This window comes from Schistocerca nitens, chromosome 6 (genome assembly GCF_023898315.1).
Source record: "Schistocerca nitens isolate TAMUIC-IGC-003100 chromosome 6, iqSchNite1.1, whole genome shotgun sequence".
In the NCBI taxonomy this organism is placed as follows: domain Eukaryota; kingdom Metazoa; phylum Arthropoda; class Insecta; order Orthoptera; family Acrididae; genus Schistocerca; species Schistocerca nitens.
Window position 1 is genome coordinate 492,446,859 of NC_064619.1, and position 18,457 is coordinate 492,465,315.

An 18,457-nucleotide genomic window follows, 5' to 3' on the forward strand; every position below is an offset into this window, starting at 1 on the left:
GAAATGATGTGGAGAAATGAAAATATTGTTCCTAAAGGATGTATCTACACACTGTAAAACTTTCAAACATGTTGAATAAAAGATGGATTTAAAAAAAAAAAGTGTGCATTTCTTTTGGAGTGACCCTTGTATATTATCATTACTTATTTCCCAAAAATCGTTTACTGACTGTCTTGCCACTCACATCAGTGAATTTTTTTCTTTATTGTAATCCCCTGCCCATATGGGGCTGGTACCGGCACAATCCACCACTCTTCAGCCAAGTGGCATTACAAAAAATAAAAAGTGGAAATTTATACTTAAACAAGGGTGGAAAAAGGGGGATATAAAAACATAGTAACTGGAGGACAATAGGAGTTAAAATACACACTGACACAGGGACATTCATTAGGGGACACTTAAAAAAGTCGACATAAAGTTAAAACAACACAGTTGGCGATTTGTGAGGCACTTAAAACCCACTGGAGTCACACACACACAAGTTAAAAGTCGGCCACAGTATAAAAAAACACAGGGTGAGAGACACCTAAAAAATCACTGTACGCAGCGGAGCACACAAGAGGAATAAAAACAGAGGGGAGAGGAAGGTGCAGTGGGGGAGGGGAGGGGGTCTGGAAGGGGTGGGAGGAAAAGAAAAAGGTGGCAGGGGGCGCACCAAGAGGCAGGAGATGGGTGCAGCAGGAGATGAAGAGGGAAGGCATGTCAGGAGGGAGGGAAGAGAGACAGAAGGGGGGCACGGGAAAGGGAGGGGGTAGGAGGGAAGAAAACTGCTCAGGGGAAGGGAAGAGGAGGGGGTAGGAGGGAGGAAAGCCGCTCAGGGAAAGGGAAGAGCAAGGGATAGAGAGCCCTGAGGAGTAAGAGGGGGAAGGTGGGTTCAAATGGCTCTGAGCAATATGGGACTTAACTTCTGAGGTCATCAGTCCCCTAGAACTTAGAACTACTTAAACCTAACTAACCTAAGACATCACACACATCCATGCCCGAGGCAGGATTTGAACCTGCGACTGTAGCAGTCACGCTGTTCCAGACTGTAGCGCCTAGAACCGCTCGGCCACCACGGCCGGCGGGAAGGTGCGGTTAGAGATGGTAGCAGGGGTAGAGATCAGGGCAAAGCTCATCATCCGGGTGGGATAGGTGTTGGAAGTTGTGTTGGAAAAGGAGGTGGAAGGTATGGAGATGGAGAGAGGGCAGGTCACAACAGTAAAAGCAGGGCAACAGGCTGGGGGTGGAGAGGAGTGAAGATACCAGGGGGTGGGGGGGGATCAAGTCAGTGGATGATGTACGGGTGTGGATGTGTTCGAGGAAAAGAAGAAGATGGGAGAAGGGGATGAGGTTGTAGAGGATTCATGTGGGGGAAGGATGGCGGATACAGAAGCCAAGGTGGAGTGCATGGCGTTCTAGGATTTGGAGGGCTTTATAGAATCTGGGAGGGGCAGATATCCAAGCAACGCTGGGATAACAAATGATGGGGCAGATCAAGGATTTGTAGGTGTGAAGTATGGTGGAAGGATGCAGTCCCCATGTCCAACTGGACAGGAGTTTCAGGAGGCAGAGTCTATTGTGGGCTTTGTGTTGGATCGTAAAGAGACAGGGAGTCCAGGTGAGGTGATGGTCGTGGGTGACGCCAGGGTATTTCAGGATAGAGGTGAGGTGGACAGGAAAGTCATAAACAGTGAGGTAAAAATCGTGGACCTGGAAGGAGTCGGCAGTGTGACCTATGATCATTGCCTGGTCTTGGATGGGTTGATGCGAAGGAGCCACTGGTTGCACCAGGTGCTGAACTGGTCAAGATGGGTAGGTTGGGACCGTTGAAGGGTAGGATAAAGGGCCAGGAAGGCGGTGTTATCAGCAAATTGGAGGAGGTGAATAGGCGGGGGAGGTTTGGACATATTGGCTGTATACAGGAGATGGAGAAGAGGGGAAAGGACAAAGCCTTTGGGCACGCTGGCAGTGGTATAGAAAATATGGGAGTTGGTATTGTGGATAGTCACATAGGAGAGATGATGGGAGAGGAAGGAAGCAACGAGATGGATGAAATTGATGGGGAGAGCATAGGCCTGGAGTTTAAAGAGGAGCCTGGGATGTCAGAAATGGTCTTAGGCATTCTGGAGGTCGAGTGAAACAAAGATAGTTGAGTGACGGGAGTTAAGTTGGAGGGAAAGAAGATTAGTAAGGTTACGGTGCCGATCATTGGCTGAGAAGGAGGGCCGGAAGCCCCAATGGGTAAGGGGAAGAAGGTGCTGCCGATTAAGGTGGTGATGAATATGGTGGGAGAGGATGGACTCAAAGACCTTACTGAAAACAGAGGTGAGGCAGATGGGACGATAGGAAGAGGTGTCAGAGGGGGGTTTGTTGGGTTTAGGGAACAGCAGGACACGGGAAATCTTCCACAGGTCAGGGTAAAAGCCAGTGGAGAGGAGAACATTGTACAGGCTAGCAAGGGCAGCCAGGAAAGACAGGGGAGGGGGGGGATTCCTTGAAGTGGCGGTAGGTGACACTGTCATGACCAGGGGTGGTATTGTGTTTGGAGGACGAGTTTGATGTCATGTGCAGCGATGGGAGTGTTTATGTCTGAGGGGGGTAACTGATCAAAGTACCAGAAACCAGGGACGAGTGGTTGGACAGGGGTATCAGTGTGTTTGAGGATGTAGGGGAAGAGGTAGTAATTAAAATGGGGATCATTGGGAATGGAGACGACCTCGGAGAAGTGGGAAGCAAAATGGTTAGCGTTACTGAGGTTGTCAGGGAAGGGGCGTTTGTCATGGAGAAGAGGGTACTGTGGGACTGGATGGCCACCAGTAAGGCAGTGGAAGGCAGACCAGTACTTGGACAAGTTGACCGGGAGGGTGGAGTTGAGACATGTACATGTCTGGCACCAGTCCTGGCGTTTCTTGGCTGTGAGAAGGTTTCACAAGTGTCGTCGTAATTGCCGGTAGCAGAGGAATGTATCCCAGTCATGGGTGTGGAGGAAGGAGCCTGCAGGATTCACGGAGAAGAAGAACGGCCTGTGGAGGAAGTGTAGGGTGGTGAGGGTGGATGAGTTTGGTAGGAACAGGGGCCTCCACAGCATCAGTGATGGTCTTCTGGAGCAAGGAAGAGGCAGGGGTGACGTCAGTGGTGTGGTGAAAGGTAAGGGGGTGGCATTTGGCCTGTGAGGCAATGGATTCCTGGTAGGCATCTCAGTCAGCATGATGGTAGTCATGACAGACTTTGGAGGGGCAGCAGGGTGGTGGGGCAGGAGGGGGCCATAGGTGGAGGAGATGGTGAAAAGGATCAGGAGTTGTTCACTACCAATGGGATAGAGTACATCCACGAAGATATGACCAAGGAGGTTGTGCGGAGCGAGGATGACATTCAGGGTGGAGTTACTTTCAGGATAGGTGTGCTGTGGGAGAGGAACAACAAGGTACAGTCAACATGGGAAATGAGAATTCACTGGGGAGAGGAGCTGCGGGACGGACATAGATAGTGGCACAGGTGATGGTGAGGGAGGGAAAAAGATGCTGAGGAGAAGGTGTTTGGTTGGGTCATTGAGCAGGCATTGTGGCCAAACAGGGATATGCTTCAGGTGGCCAGTAGTAACCCCAACTCGCACAAGGGGAAGGGGGTCGTCTGTGCAGTGAAGGATATTGGGAGAGGTGCGGACAACATGTTGAAGTTGGAGGAAGGTTTAATTAAGGCTGAAGGAGTCGACCTGGTGCTGGGACAGGGTATGCATGAAGAGGTATTTGTTGGCAGGGAGGGAATGAATGTTTAGGTATAGTAGACGATACTGTTGACACATCAGGAAGGGGAAGGGAGTGGGTGGGGGGGGGGGAGGAGAGAGGGACTTAAATGATGGTGTCTAGGCAGGTGAATATAAAGTGGGTATGATTGTGGGAGTAGGTGGCGTATATTTTCAAATGGAAGATGGAGCGGGTGACAGGGGAGATCTGCTGGAGGGTGTCAGGGTACTGGAAGGGGTAGACATTCTGCAGGATGATGGTCACAAACCAGATGATGTCTTCAGCTGTAGGGGGAGGGTGGACAGAATTCTTGGGGTGGATGAGCTGGTCGATGGGGCAAATGGGGACAGTGAGCTCAGGGTTGGTGGGAGGGGGTTTAGTTTTGCATTTGGAGGATTAGGTGGGTTGGGGTTTGTTGCAGGAAGGAGGAGAGGTGAGGTTAGGGCACTGAGGAAGTGGGAGGCTTTACAATGGGGCCAGGTGGGATGGTTTCTTGCAGTTTTGTGTGACGTGGTTGTTGGAGAGGAGACAGCATCGGCAGTGCTCGGATTCAGGAGGGGAACAGTATGGATCAACAGGGTGGTGATGGTTGAAAATCAGGCCCCTCTCAGTGCGGAGGTGATCTAAGGAAGAGGCAGACTCTGTAAATACATGCATGAGGAAGGCAGGACCACAGTAGTTGTAAATACGGTGGGCCAAGCAGATTACCAGGGCCAACACCTCCACCTCCGTGACAACAGTGCTGAGGCTTGGCGGACGATGAGGAGGTTGAGGCTGACGAAGAGAGGAGGAGGTAAAGAAAGGGGGTGAGGGATAAATGTGGGCCAAAAGTGATGAGGGGAAGTCGCCGGAGGAGATCAGTGTGGAAAGAGGGAGAGGGGGGGATAGAGTCTCTGCGGGGGATAAGTTGGGTATTGGGGCACTGGGGATGTACTTACAGATTTTGAGGGAGAGGGTGTGGGCATCTAAGAATTTAGGATTGGGGTTGGCAAGAATGAAGGTATAAAGGGCGGGGGCTGGGGAGGCGGGAGGAAGGGTGGTGCCTGCTGAGGGATCATAAGAAAGAGGGGCAGTCAGTGGTGTTTTGAAGGAGAGGCTGGAGATGTCACCACTTGGGTGCTTGGAGGTTTTTTGGCAGGTGAGGCCTGTGACAGCGGGGTGAGGGACTGGTTGGATTGGAAGGTGGTGGGAGGCAGGCCCCTTTTGTGACTCTGTGGTGGTGACTGTGGCAGGGTGGGCGGTGACTCTGGTGGGGGAAGCAGGAGCAGTGGTAGCTGGGTGGGTGGGTAGGGGGGAAGTCTCCCCTGTGGGTGATAGCGGCTGGAGGGGGGGGGGGGGGGGGGAGGAGCAGGAGCAACATACAGGTGGGGATACAGGGATGGGGGGGAGGGGACTGTGAAGAGGGGAGGTAGAGGAGACGGGGGAAGCCCAGAGGAGGCATTCCATGAGGTAATGGTTGTTGCAGAGGAAGGGGAGGTGCAAATGATGGTGGTAGTCAGGGTGTCCATGATAGGATGTTTTGTCCACTGACAGGAGTCACCGAAGTGGGGAAAGAGAATTAATGCGGTGCTGGACAGCAGCGGTAAATGGCAACGATAGATGGCAGTGGTTGATTGCACCCTGAGAGTATCCCAGGCGGCAGAATCTTCTGATTTGGAAGTTGTGGGATTCCAGCCCACAGGATGTCACATCAGTAAATTTCATTCGAAGCTATATATCATTCGTTACGGAATATTGGAACGAGTATTCAATATATTCTCAATAAATAACGAACTATGAAAAATTGTTCCATTTGATAGGATTACATAGTTTTCGTACATGAATTTTACCTCAAATACTATTCTGTAAACCCTAAAACCGAAATAAAATCCACTGCTGTTTCACATTCCATTTCCTTACTATCACCAACAGATGGCTACACTGATAAAGAGCGTCACAAGTTAGAACTCTGTACTACAAATTCTGTCCCCAAGAGGTATCTGCACCAGTAAAAAGTTCAGAATTCAATCTATGGACTACACATCGTGAAAGGCACAACAGAGCTTTAAATTAATTACTTGGCACATCAGTGATGTCAAGAAATTCTGAAACGGTTGCAAAATATGTTGGCAACAAAAAAGTGCACTGTGTATGTCCATTACCACAGTTTTTCCATCACTTTATTTTTTCTCTATTAATACGTTATTGTGAACTCTAAATTATTTTTGTGGGAAGGGGGTAGGGCAGAGTGAAGATAATACATACACCAAAAATCATAACTGATAACAACTATCATAAATGACTGGGACATAGTGGAGGATAAGTAAATCACCACTGTTTACCCTTTGCTCCATCTTTGAAGGACATTCACAGGTCCAGTGGGTGTTTGCACAAAAATAGGCAGTCTAGCGAACTATTATCACAAGCCTTTAAAAATGAATGAGAATGACAGAAGAGAGGGATGAGAATCCTCACTGTATTTTATGCACTTGTAGAGTCTGAAATATTTATGTTGTTATGCGTAGAGAGAAAGAAACAGCTTTCCTCTCAGGGAAGATTAATACACTACTGGCCATTAAAATTGCTACACCAAGAAGAAATGCAGATGATAAACGGGTATTCATTGGACAAATATATCATACTAGAACTGACATGTGGTTACATTTTCACGCAATTTGGGTGCATAGATACTGAGAAATCAGTACCCAGAACAATCACCTCTGGCCATAATAACAGCCTTGATACACCTGGGCATTGAGTCAAACAGAGCTTGGATGGCGTGTACAGGTACAGGTGCCCATGCCTTCAACACGATACCACTGTTCATCAAGAGTAGTGACTGGCATATTGTGACGAGCCAGTTGCTCGGCCACCATTGATCAGACGTTTTCAATTGGTGAGAAATCTGGACAATGTGATAGCCGGGGCAGCAGTCGAACATTTTCTGTATCCAGAAAGGCCTGTACAGGCCCAACAACATGCGTTCGTGCATTATCCTGCTGAAATGTAGGGTTTCTCAGGGATTGAATGAAGGGTAGAGCCACGGGTCGTAACACATCTGAAATGTAACGTCCACTGTTCAATGTGCCATCAATGCGAACAAGAGGTGACCAAGACGTGTAACCAATGGCACCCCATACCATCACGCCGAGAGAAACGCCAGTATGGCGATGACGAATACAACCGTCCAATGTGCGTTCACCGCGATGTCGCCAAACACAGATGCGACCATCATGATGCTGTAAACAGAACCTGGATTCATCCGCAAAAAAAAAAAAAAAAAAAAAAATGACGTTTTGCCATTCGTGCACCCAGGTTCGTCGTTGAGTACACCATCGCAGGCGCTCCTGTCTGTGATGCAGCGTGAAGGGTAACCGCAGCCATGGTCTCCGAGCTGTTAGTCCATGCTGCTGCAAACGTCATCGAACTGTTCATGCAGATGGTTGTTGTCTTGTAAACGCCCCCATCTGTTGACTCAGGGACCGAGACATGGCTGCACGATCCGTTACAGCCATGCGGATAAGGTGCCTGTCATCTCGACTGCTAGACATACGAGGCTGTTGGGATCCAGCATGGCGTTCCGTATTACCCTCCTAAACCCACAGATTCCATATTCTGCTAACAGTCATTGGATCTCGACCAACGCGAGCAGCAATGTTGCGATATGATAAACCCGCGATAGGCTACAATCCGACCTTTATCAAAGTCGGAAACGTGATGGTACGCATTTCTCCTCCTTACATGAGGCATCACAACAACGTTTCACCAGGAACGCCGGTCAACTGCTGTTTGTGTATGAGAAATCGGTTGGAAACTTTCCTCATGTCAGCATGTTGTAGGTGTCACCACCGGCGCCAACCATGTGTGAATGCTCTGAAAAGCTAATCATTTGCATATCACAGCATCTTCTTCCTGTCAGTTAAATTTCGCGTCTGCAGCACGTCATCTTTATGGTATAGCAATTTTAATGGCCAGTAGTGTATTATAAGGAAATAAAAGAAATTTTTACAGTTGTCTTTAAAGATGGATATAACACTCCTAGCAGTATTTTCACACATTGCATAGCTGAGACTACAATTGGTGTCCAATAAATATTACCTCGAAACAGTTTTCCTTTTCTCTAGAGCTGATAGATTTTGCTGTTGTTTTCATACTGATTTTATGCCATGTGCATTTCTAACAGAATATGATCAGACTTTTTAGCTGTGATTTCCTCTTCCATACATGATTGTTTCAGACTGGTTTTTAAATAACTCAGAGAGACAATATTTCAAACTTTCATGAAGTATACTTCAATAAAATGTACAAATTTTGTCATGAATTATTCAGACAGGCACTACTTAATGTGTAGCTCATGCAAGTACACCGAACAGATAACATGAGATAAAAGAAGATAAAAAATGTTCATTTTAATTAAGATCTATTTGCCCTCTTCATCAATATGTCTTAGCTTTCCTGTACATCATTTTGCAACATAATTACAGATTTTCAATAAAAATTTGTTTTCATCATCAGTGCTTGTACCATTTGTTATTAAAAATTATCATCTCATTTTTTCCGTACATATGTTACATTAAAAGTCAAGGGTACAGCAGATTTCCCATAAAACAATATTACAATAACATGCAGAAATAATTTAAACATATAGTTTATTACAAAAGAGCAAAAAATTACAATGATAGAAGGGATTCATTTAGCACTTTGTACTATATCCGATATGCTGCAGGTGAAGGAATTGGTGGTATGATTAGTGAAACTCCTGAAGTCACACACAATATTCCACTGTCAGTTGCGACCGTTTTCGATGAAATTGAACTAAGAGTATGGAGGGTGCAAAGTATGTTGGTTAAGTCAAGGGGCATGCCTGGAATGATTTTTTGATTTAAAACTCACTATTGCTGAATTTATGAAGGAACAGGAGTGCAGGAATGACAATTAGAATATCTGGAATGGATTTCAGATCTCACATTTTAAGCAGACTTGACTGTACACTGTAGGACACTACAAGGTAACAAACAACTTATTGATGGGGATGCACTTAAAAACAAAATCAAATTGTAGAAGGGACAAATTCTGACAAAAACACAGTCCAGTTGCACAAGCTCACTGGCGTTAAACAAAACATGAGGTTTGAAGAACTCACTGTGGTCTTTAAAGAATTACAGGGTTTACTTTCTAAACGTTTTTAAGACACTGCCAATCTTACAATTGTTTTCAGGACCGCTATTGCCATTTCAGCTAAAAGCACCCATATGCATGTGCGGATGGAACTGATCAATCTGCAATGTAATTTGCATTTTAAGGGCAAATCCTCTTACATTAAAACTGTCCAGGATGTCTATACTGCTTTCCTCAGTCACAGTTAAGTGGCAACCAGAGTGGCACTAATTCCTATGGTGGATCATAGCCCACCATGACTCTGAGCACTGATGTGCTTCGTGCCCATAATGTTGGCATGTGCCACATATATAACGGTGAGCCAAAACACTGACACCTGTTTAATGGTGTGTTGGTTCACTATGCAACACAATACAACAGCGATTCTGCTTTGTATGGATTCTGCAAATCCTTGATAGGATTCCAGAAGCATGTGGCACCACAAATCTATGCACAGGTCAAGGAGTTCCTGCGAATTATGGGATGGTGGTTTACGGGTATGCAGCTGGCGCCCGACATGTGTTCCAATGGCTATGTATCATGCACATTTGCTGAACAAGAAATCAATGTGGGTTCACTATATGTTCCCCCAAAACCACTGTAGCATGATTGTGACCTTGCAACTTGGACAGTTATCCTGATGGAAGATGTCATTGCCGTAGGGAGGGACATGGAGCATGAAGCAATGCAGGTGGTCCACAATAATGTTCATGTAGTTCACTGCTGTCATGACGTCTTTGATTACCACCACAAATCCCATGGAAGCCCAATCTCATCGGCCTCCATCTGTGGCACGCAGTGCATGTTTTGTGCAGCTGTTTGCCTCGATGATGGTGCGTAAGGACCCAACCACTGACCTAGTGTAACAAGACGTGATTCATTTGAGAGACAACACGTTTCTATTGATATCATGGTGAGAACTCGGTGATGCTGCGCCCACTGCAATCACAACTGATGGTATCACAGGGTCAACATAAGAACACATAGGGGTGTGTGATGTGGACCTCAATGTTCAACACTGGCTTTTGAACGGTGTGCTCCAAAACACTTGTGCCAACACCAGCATTGTACTCTTGTCATCAGATCTGCCACAGATTGCTGCATTTCCTGGATTACACAGCAGGCGATCCCTCGATCTCTACATTTTGTGGTGAGACGTGGTCGTCCAATATTATGTGGCCTACTCATTATTTCACGGTCTTTCAACCACTTTCCACAGGTGTTTATGACAGCAGTATACCAACAGCTGACCAGGCCATTTCAGTGACAGCGCCACAACAATGTGCCCTTTGTCAAAATCACTTATATCAGTGGATTTTCTCATTTGCTGCCTGTATCTTTGCTACAAATACTGCCCATTCATCTCTCTTCCACTTACATTATTTTCTTACTGCAACACATGCCCACAACACCACTGGAGGCAATCAACCTCGCGGTGAGCAGTGGTCATAATATTTTGTCTCATAAGTGTATTTGGTACTGTCTGCATGTATGGTAGTTCATGACCTACTAAATTACAATAATGGCATCTCACTGGCTGTGAATAGTATTCTTCTTAATTCCCTTTAAACCGTGACAAATCTACAGGTTCTCGTTTATTTACCATGGTCATGAACAGAAGAAAATGGAAAGGTCACCAAAATAAAAACTCTCACCGAAACCATACTGCTGAACCACATACTGCAGCTATAGATGTGGTCCTGGATCCCACTGCAGGTGCCACCTCCATTTATATCACTAATTGTAGAGGCCACACTGGGGCCCCTATGGTGAGAAATGGAACAGAATAGTTGGACACGAAATAGATGTACCACTTTACCTCTTATGCTTAGTGTTTTATTTCTATTTTTTTGGACAGCCACTTTCTTGTCCACCTTGAGCAGGAACCACAATTGCACCTGCATATGGATTGACACTCACCCAGAAATACACAAGTAACTTCAGGCATGCCTCAGGAAAGTGTGTTGAGACCACTGCTGTTCAAGTATTACGAGGTGCATTCAAGTTCTAAGGCCTCAGATTTTTTTTCTACTTAACTACTCACCCGAAATCGATGAAACTGGCGTTACTTCTCGACGTAATCACCCTGCAGACGTACACATTTTTCACAATGCTGACGCCATGATTCCATGGCAGCGGCGAAGGCTTCTTTAGGAGTCTGTTTTGACCACTGGAAAATCGCTGAGGCAATAGCAGCACGGCTGGTGAATGTGTGGCCACGGAGAGTGTCTTTCATTGTTGGAAAAAGCCAAAAGTCACTAGGAGCCAGGTCAGGTGAGTAGGGAGCGTGAGGAATCACTTCAAAGTTGTTATCACGAAGAAACTGTTGCGTAACGTTAGCTCGATGTGCGGGTGCGTTGTCTTGGTGAAACAGCACATGCGCAGCCCTTCCCAGACGTTTTTGTAGCAGTGCAGGAAGGAATTTGTTCTTCAAAACATTTTTGTACGATGCACCTGTTACCGTAGTGCCCTTTGGAACGCAATGGGTAAGGATTACGCCCTCGCTGTCCCAGAACATGGACACCATCATTTTTTCAGCACTGGCGGTTACCCGAAATTTTTTTGGTGGCGGTGAATCTGTGTGCTTCCATTGAGCTGACTGGCGCTTTGTTTCTGGATTGAAAAATGGCATCCACGTCTCATCCATTGTCACAACCGACGAAAAGAAAGTCCCATTCATGCTGTCGTTGTGCGTCAACATTGCTTGGCAACATGCCACACGAGCAGCCATGTGGTTGTCCGTCAGCATTCGTGGCACCCACCTGGATGACACTTTTCGCATTTTAAGGTCGTCATGCAGGATTGTGTGCACAGAAATGCCAACTCTGGAGGCGATCTGTTCAACAGTCATTCGGTGATCCCCCAAAACAATTCTCTCCACTTTCTCGATCATGTCAGACCGGCTTGTGCGAGCCCAAGGTTGTTTCGGTTTGTTGTCACACGATGTTCTGCCTTCATTAAACTGTCGCACCCAAGAACGCACTTTCGACACATCCATAACTCCATCACCACATGTCTCCTTCAACTGTTGATGAATTTCAATTGGTTTCACACCACGCAAGTTCAGAAAACGAATGATTGCATGCTGTTCAAGTAAGGAAAACGTCGCCATTTTAAGTATTTAAAACAGTTCTCATTCTCGCCGCTGGCGGTAAAATTCCATCTGCTGTACGGTGCTGCCATCTCTGGGACGTATTGACAATGAACGCGGCCTCATTTTAAAACAATGCGCATGTTTCTATATCTTTCCAGTCCGGAGAAAAATAAATCTGAGGCCTTAGAACTTGAATGCACCTCGTATATTAACAACAATATTAACAGTAGCCTTACACTTTTTGCAGTTATCTACAATAAAGCACTATCAGCAAAGTGTTTGCTCAAAGAACCTTAGTAACTTCTGACTGCAGTCTCAGTGATTCACAATTTGACTCTCTCAACTCGTACAAATACTTTTGTTTAACAATTTGTGGGGATATGGAAATGATCAAAGTGACTCAGTTGTAGGTAAAGCAAGTGGGAAACTTTGGTTTATTGGTAGAACACTGGGAAAATGTAGTTAATCAACAAAAGAGATTGTTTACGAAACACTTGGGTGACCATCCTACGATATTGCTGAAGCGTGCAGTACCTATATCAAATAGTACTAATACAGGATATTGAGCACATACACAGAAGACCAGCATGAATCATCACAGATTTCTTTGCCCATGGATGAGCATCACGGAAATGCTGAAAAATCTTTACTGGTGGGTATATGAAGGTAGAGGTAAGCTCAACTGCAAAAGCCTACATAACTGCAACAATAAATATTATGTAATGAACATGGGACTATACTGTACTATAGTTCCTGCAGGAACAGCAGTTAAGAGGTTAGACTAGCTCCTGGAAGAACAGCAATTATGAGATTAGACAAATTACACCACACACAGTGTCATTTCATTTCAGCAATCATTCCTCCTGTGCTTTGTGTGTGTGTGTGAAAGGAATAGGAAGTATCCTCTGCCACCCACTTCACTGTGGTTTACAGAATACGGACATAAATGTAAAGTGATGACCATTAAAATAGCTTGACTTTTCAATCAGCTTACCTGGATGGAAGCACCAAAGAACTTCAGATCCATTCAGCTCACTGGGAAGGATAACATTACAACACTTTGTCCACAGTTTTTCCAGTGAGCACATTCCCTTCTTGAAGCTCGATCTTGAAAGGTTTGTAAAGCACTCGTCTATGGCTGCTATAGCCTTAACTCAAAGCATTTTCCAGTCACAGATTTCTTTAGACGTTGTGAGCTTCCAGTTTATATGTATGAGGTACATTCAAAAAATTCCAAAACTTTCATAATTTCTCACCAATGGTGCGATGGAAAGAAATGCAGCTGTGATCCCTGCACAAGCGTTACAGGAGCAACACGTCTGTATTAAATTGTCTGTGAAACTCAACAAAACCTTTACACACACACACACACACACACACACACACACACACACACACACACACACCAAATGATGGAGAAAGCCTACAGTGATGAGTGTTTAAGCCAAACTCAATGTTACAAATGGTTCACATAGTTTAAAAATGACCAGACGGAAGTTAATGATGACCCTCGCTCAGGACGCCCTTCGACATCTACTGATGACACTCATGTCAGGAACGTCAATGAAATTATGCATGCCATTCAAAGACTGATTGTCTGAGAGATTGCAGAAGAATGTATCATTTCAGTTGGATCAATGTCATGAAATCTTGACAAAGCATCTTGGAATGTGTCATGTTGCCACCAAGTTTGTCCCACTGCTAATGAGCCAAGTTGAGAAAGACCTTCACACTGCAATCTGTGAAGAGCTTTTGGATCGTGTACATGAGAAAGAAATGTTCCTTAAGAGAACTTAACTGGTGATGAGATGTGGATCTACAGTTATGTTGAGACCAAGGTTTAATCTTCACAATGGGTCAGAAAGGTTCACCAAGACCAAAAAAAAAAAAAACTTTTCAGGTCAGGTCAAATGTCAAAGCTATGCTGATAGTTTTCTTTGACTTTGAAGGATTAGTTCAACAGGAATTGGTGCGGTGCTATCGGGATGTGTTATGATGCCTGTGAGAAATTATGAAGGAAACAGCCTGAAATGTGATGAGACAATTCGTGGCTCTTGCATCACGATAACGTACCCCTACATTCATCCCAGTTGGCACAAGACTATTGCACAAAAAATGAAATCACTCTGCTGCCACATACTCTATAGACCTGGCTCCTTTGGGCTTTTTTTATTTCCAAAGTTAAAAAACCCAAGGACAAATATTTGCAACACTATATAGGATGAAAGAAAATTCGCAGAGCGCTCAGTAAGAGGCATACCAAGACTGCTTCTGGAAGTGGAAACGGTACTGGGGGTGATGTACCAATTGTGGGAGGGGGTATTTTGAAGGAGACCATCCACAACAAATAAAAGATATGCATAGAAAAATTTTGTGGATGAAGTTACGGAACTTTCCGAACAAACCTGGTGTTGTTGTTGTCTTCAGTCCTGAGACTGGCTTGATGCAGCTCTCCATGTTACTCTATCCTGTGCAAGCTCCTTCATCTCCCAGTACCTACTGCAACCTACATCCTTCTGAATCTGCTTAGTGTATTCATCTCTTGGTCTCCCTCTACGATTTTTACCCTCCACGGTGCCCTCCAATGCTAAATTTGTGATCCCTTGATGCCTCAAAAAACATGTCCTACCAACCGATCCCTTCTTCTAGTCAAGTTGTGCCACAAATTTCTCTTCTTCCCAATTCTAGTCAATACCTCCTCATTAGTTACGTGATCTACCCATCTATCTTCAGCATTCTTCTGTAGCACCACATTTCGAAAGCTTCTATTCTCTTCTTGTCCAAACTAGTTATCGTCCATGTTTCACTTCCATACATGGCTACACTCCATACAAATACTTTCAGAAACGACTTCCTGACGCTTAAATCTATACTCGATGTTAACAAATTTCTCTTCCTCAGAAACGCTTTCCTTCCCATTGCCAGTCTACATTTTATATCCTCTCTACTTCGACCATCATCAGTTATTTTGCTCCCTAAATAGCAAAACCCCTTTACTACTTTAAGTGTTTCATTTCCTAATCTAATTTGACTACATTCCATTATCCTCGTTTTACTTTTGTTGATGTACATCTTATATCCTCCTTTGAAGACACTGTCCATTCCGTTCAACTGCTCTTCCAAGTCCTTTGCTGTCTCTGACAGAATTACAATGTCATCGGCGAACCTCAAAGTTTTTACTTCTTCTCCATAAATTTTAATACCTACTCCGAATTTTTCTTTTGTTTCCTTTACTGCTTGCTCAATATACATATTGAATAACATCGGGGAGAGGCTACAACCCTGTCTCACTCCTTTCCCAACCACTGCTTCCCTTTCATGCCCCTCGACTCCTATAACTGCCATCTGGTTTCTGTACAAATTGTAAATAGCCTTTCGCTCCTTGTATTTTACCCCTGCCACCTTCAGAATTTGAAAGAGAGTATTCCAGTTAACATTGTCAAAAGCTTTCTCTAAGTCTACAAATGCTAGAAACGTAGGTTTGCCTTTTCTTAATCTTTCTTCTAAGATAAGTCATAGGGTTAGTATTGCCTCATGTGTTCCAAAATTTCTACGGAATCCAAACTGATCTTCCCCGAGGTCCGCTTCTACCAGTTTTTCCATTCGTCTGTAAAGAATTCGCGTTAGTATTTTGCAGCTGTGACTTATTAAACTGATAGTTCGGTAATTTTCACATCTGTCAACACCTGCTTTCTTTGGGATTGGAATTATTATATTCTTCTTGAAGTGTGAGGGTATTTCGCCTGTCTCATACATCTTCCTCACCAGATGGTAGAGTTTTGTCATGAATGGCTCTCCCAAGGCCATCAGTAGTTCTAATGGAATGTTGTCTACTCCCGGGGCCTTGTTTCGACTCAGGTCTTTCAGTGCTCTGTCAAACTCTTCACGCAGTATCTTATCTCCCATTTCGTCTTCATCTACATCCTCTTCCATTTCCATAATATTGTCCTCAAGTACATCGCCCTTGTATAAACCCTCTATATACTCCTTCCACCTTTCTGCCTTCCCTTCTTTGCTTAGAACTGGGTTGCCATCTGAGCTCTTGATATTCATACAAGTGGTTTTCTTCTCTCCAAAGGTCTCTTTAATTTTCCTGTAGGCAGTATCTATCTTACCCCTAGTGAGACAAGCCTCTACATCCTTACATTTGTCCTCTAGCCATCCCTGCTTAGCCATTTTGCACTTCCTGTCGATATCATTTTTGAGACGTTTGTATTCCTTTTTGCCTGCCTCATTTACTGCATTTTTATATTTTCTCCTTTCATCAATTAAATTCAATATTTCTTCTGTTACCCAAGGATTTCTATTAGCCCTCGTCTTTTTACCTACTTGATCGTCTGCTGCCTTCACTACTTCATCCCTCAGAGCTGCCCATTTTTCTTCTACTGTATTTCTTTCCCCCATTCCTGTTAATTGTTCCCTTATGCTCTCCCTGAAACTCTTTACAACCACTAGTTCTTTCAGTTTATCCAGGTCCCATCTCCTTAAATTCCCACCTTTTTGCAGTTTCTTCAGTTTCAATCTGCAGTTCATAACCAATAGATTGTGGTCAGAATCCACATCTGCCCCTGGAAATGTCTTACAATTTAAAACCTGGTTCCTAAATCTCTGTCTTACCATTATATAATCTATCTGATACCTTTTAGTATCTCCAGGATTCTTCCAGGTATACAACCTTCTTTTATGATTCTTGAACCAAGTGTTAGCTATGATTAAGTTATGCTCTGTGCAAAATTCTACAAGGCGGCTTCCTCTTTCATTTCTTCCCCCCAATCCATATTCACCTACTATGTTTCCTTCTCTCCCTTTTCCTACTGACAAATTCCAGTCACCCATGACTATTAAATTTTCGTCTCCCTTCACTACCTGAATAATTTCTTTTATCTCGTCATACATTTCATCAATTTCTTCATCATCTGCAGAGCTAGTTGGCATATAAACTTGTACTACTGTAGTAGGCATGGGCTTTGTGTCTATCTTGGCCACAATAATGCGTTCACTATGCTGTTTGTAGTAGCTAACCCGCACTCCTATTTGTTTATTCATTATTAAACCTACTCCTGCATTACCCCTATTTGATTTTGTATTTATAACCCTGTAATCACCTGACCAAAAGTCTTTTTCCTCCTGCCACTGAACTTCACTAATTCCCACTATATCTAACTTTAACCTATCCATTTCCCTTTTTAAATTTTCTAACCTACCTGCCCGATTAAGGGATCTGGCATTCCACGCTCCGATCCGTAGAACGCCAGTTCTCTTTCTCCTGATAACGACGTCCTCTTGAGTAGTCCCCGCCCGGAGATCCGAATGGGGGACTATTTTACCTCCGGAATATTTTACCCAAGAGGATGCCATCATCATTTAACCATACAGTAAAGCTGCATGCCCTCGGGAAAAATTACTGCTGTAGTTTCCCCTTGCTTTCAGCCGTTCGCAGTACCAGAACAGCAAGGCCGTTTTGGTTATTGTTACAAGGCCAGATCAGTCAATCATCCAGACTGTTGCCCCTGCAACTACTGAAAAGGCTGCTGCCCCTCTTCAGGAACCACATGTTTGTCTGGCCTCTCAACAGATACCCCTCCGTTGTGGTTGCACCTACGGTACGGCCATCTGTATCGCTGAGGCACGCAAGCCTCCCCACCAACGGCAAGGTCTATGGTTCATGGGGGGGACAAACCTGGTATACTGCAATATTTTCTTCTGTATGACTCCCATCTTCTAGTTTACAGTTAGCAAACTCCCCTCTTGAAATATGATCCAATCCCTATACTGACAATCAGTTATACCACTAACATAAGGGGTAATATGAGCCCTACATAAGCTCGTAGATGACACGGGGAGGGCAAAAGGTCACACAATGTCCCCAAAGGCAACATAAAGCAAAATAATGTTTTAAATAGCTAGCCAGAAAAAATGGCTGTACCAACTAAACAACTTTTTGGTGTCACAAAAGTTTACTTCACCATATGTTTATCATTGTTCTTAGATGGTGAACCAAAAAGATCAAATTCCAGTTCACTTGTAATAACATATATAGATTCTGACAAGTTATGTTCACATTTTAATGAAGCAAGAGACAAGGTTTATTTTCCCACTTGAAACATAATATACAGGAAATATATTCCAGAACCAGAGAGGAAGAGAGGGGGAGTTGGTGGGGGTAGGAAGTGATAGCTTTATTGTCAAAGCACTGCAATGCTTGAAAAAATGTAGGTGTGTGTGTGTGTGTGTGTTTACTTTGTTAGCTCTGAGGAAGGTCATTACCTGAAAGTTTGCCTGTTCAGTCTTGTTTACACGCGTATTTACCACTTAATGCAAAAACTATATGGTGAGCATTATTATTCTCGCCCTTTTGCATTCCACCCAGAACTTTCCAGTACTGTATGACTCATTTCTTCTTCTAGTTACTGGAAAACTTTGTAGTGTTAACAGTATGAAATCATCCCCAATGATGTAAGCTTGTGCTACCACATCAGTATTATTCTGTGTACTTTGAATT

At 44.3% G+C, this 18,457-nt stretch overlaps 1 protein-coding gene across 1 annotated transcript in view; it reads left to right on the top strand.

Annotated features, from left to right (window-relative positions):
• The window catches only part of LOC126262553 (uncharacterized), a 371,380-nt gene that overhangs the window by 249,034 nt on the left and 103,889 nt on the right, over positions 1 to 18,457 (top strand). The gene's annotated exons all lie outside the window — the stretch shown is intronic.